This window comes from Chrysochloris asiatica, unplaced genomic scaffold (assembly GCF_000296735.1).
Source record: "Chrysochloris asiatica unplaced genomic scaffold, ChrAsi1.0 scaffold00202, whole genome shotgun sequence".
NCBI classification, from domain to species: Eukaryota; Metazoa; Chordata; class Mammalia; order Afrosoricida; family Chrysochloridae; genus Chrysochloris; species Chrysochloris asiatica.
The window spans coordinates 4,718,543-4,721,177 of NW_006408720.1; the positions used below are offsets into that span (position 1 = coordinate 4,718,543).

General features: G+C 45.2%; 1 pseudogene; it reads right to left on the minus strand.

Annotated features, from left to right (window-relative positions):
- Positions 1 to 600: 600 nt before the first annotated feature.
- LOC102840898 lies at positions 601 to 2,005 on the minus strand (annotated as a pseudogene).
- Between the last annotated feature and the right edge of the window lie 630 nt (positions 2,006 to 2,635).

Consider the following 2,635-nt stretch of genomic DNA (forward strand, 5'->3'; position numbering starts at 1 on the left):
AGAAACTGGCAAAGGGCACAAGCGTCCCAACCGCACCCACTCAGGGGCAATAGGTACAACAGGAAAAACTGGGTGTCCTGGCTTAGGCTGGGAGCAAACACCTTGTCTGATTTAGGAAATGTATCCCTGCCAGAGGAGACAGGGAATGGAGTCCTTGTGTTTGAAAATCCACATCTCTTACAGTGCTCTGGTCAATGGACCAGTCAGCCAGGGGCAGGGCATTAGAACCTGGGCTCTCCCAAAGCAGTGCATAAGGCAGTGTAAGAGGAGGAGCTAGTCTAGGGTCTATGCATTGCGCTCTGTGCATAGTATGGGGTTCCTGGCTCCCAGAAATGTCTGCAGAGACCAAGGCAGGTAAGAGACCACAGCAGGAGTACATCTCAAAGCCCCTGTTAAGGTTGGCTCAAGCACTTCAGATATGGGAAGGGCTCCAGGGTCTGTGAGCTGCCTCAGGTAGTTATCTGCACCTCAGTTGGTTATCTGCAGCTGTGGCCGAAGGGTATGCAGGCTTGAGTGAGCAGCACATCCTCACTTGGGGGGCTGATCAGTGCCTTTAACAAATGCTGTTTGACATGCCTCCAGAAGGAGCAAGGATCCGAGTCAAAGCTCTTTTGGGAACATGGTCATGGATCTGAGAACCTTCTCTTTCTGGACCAGCTTCTTGAAGACAGGGTCTGGGAAGGGCCTCAGGGGACAGAACTTGCCAGCACCCTCAGCTCACGTTAAGACGCCATTATATACTATGTGCCCCTGACTGGTGGTGACCAGCAGCATGACATGGCAATGCATGTTCTCATACACGTTGAAGTCTATGTCTGAACTTGAGTGTTGGCTGAGCTAGTCTTTATGACTTTTGGGTACCACACCACCATTGTTGGCATTGGTTCTAGGGATGACGTGGCAGGTTACATTTTAAGAGTCTTAGCTGCGTTTAACTGGAAAGTGTCACAAAATGATTCTCATCCTTCTTTCCTCCAACCACTCCTCTCTCCCATATGGCACTCATGAGGTCTTGTGTGCCACTCACTCCATGTGGGATCTGAGTGAAATCTTCCTTGCCCATAGATTTCTGTTTTGTGATGAACGGTCAATGGTCTGAAGCTACAATGTTCAGAGTACCATCGGAGAGCAGGCTCACGAGGTAAGTTGATGTGTGGGTGTCCAGCATCAAGGGAAGCACCCTGACACAGATGGCTGCATGGGACCAGTCCTGGAGGTAGTAGTGCAAGCCCATCAACATGGAGTGTATAGTGGTGGTCTCGGCCACTAAAATCACCAGCTAAGATGCTGGATTCATTGACCAGGTAGCCTAGATGGTGGGTCCTGTTTGCAGTGGTGATACCACAGTGAGTGGCTTCAACATCTAGCTCTTGTGGACTTCTGATCTCAATTCCTTCTGAGCCAATAATCCCCAAATCCAGTGCTTCCTTTGCATCTTTGATCAAGAGCTCCCCATTTTCAGCATGGACTCAGGAGATTGCCCCAATGTCCTTGCAAGCATGGACTTGGTACAGATCGCTGTCTCAAAGCACATACAAGACCTTGTAAGTCAAGAACATTTGGAACAAGTTAAAACTCTTCTCCCTTAACAGTGTCTTCATTTCTGCCTTCATGTTGGGTGATCCCCACGTGGAAGATATGGCCATGGCATACCCAGATTGCATCACTTCTCATAGGTATCCATGAGGGAGGTCTCCTTGTCAGGCAGGACATGGCCAATGGTCATGATGGTACCACCACCTAAGTCTGTCTTGGTGCCATGGTAGAAGTCATCCACACAAGTGGTGTTCAAGGTCTGGTGGAAGTGGGTATTGGTGTGAATGCCTCCAGGGATCACCAGATTCCAAGTGGCATCAATCACCTGGACCCCTCTGAACATCATGAGCTCATGGCCTATTTGTTGGATAATGCTATTCTTAATGTAGACATCAGCCTCATGGGTGCCGTCATCGTTCATTACCTTGCCTCTCTTGAGTATCCGCACACTGGCTGAATTGGCAAGCATGTTCTCTTCTGGGATGCTGCGGCTGAGTCCATCGCTCTGGTTTTGCCTCTGCTTGGGAGGGGTGAGTACTCAGAGCCACTGGGACAACACGCACACTAAGTGGATCTTCAACTTAGAGAGCCTAATGGTGGAGTGCCGAGTCACCTGAACCCAAGTTTTCTTAAAACAAGTAAATAACTTGGACCTCGAATTGCAAAATAATAATAGTTGAAAATTGCATAATATTGTATGGATATTTTATTATATTTAGCTTTGACATATTTTGAAAGACCTACCCTTATAAACTAACATCCAAGACATCTCTGAATATTTGAAATTATTTATTTACCAGTCTTTTATTGGAGCTTTATGTGTAAACAAAATTAATTATTTAAAAAGTATTTGTCTTTTTATTATAAAATTGTATGCTTTTTTGCTCTGATTTATTGTTACCTTTCAAATAACACATTTATTTCTCACAGTATTTGTGTAAAAATAGTTAACTGACACATTTTTTTGTAAAATGTGTGAATGTTGTGAATATTGCTTGCCAATATTTTTCCTTTCACTCTTTCTTATGCTTTCTCTGCTTTCAAATTAAATTTTACCATAGAAATTCATGGAGAAAGAGAACTCGTTAAAACTAAAAAA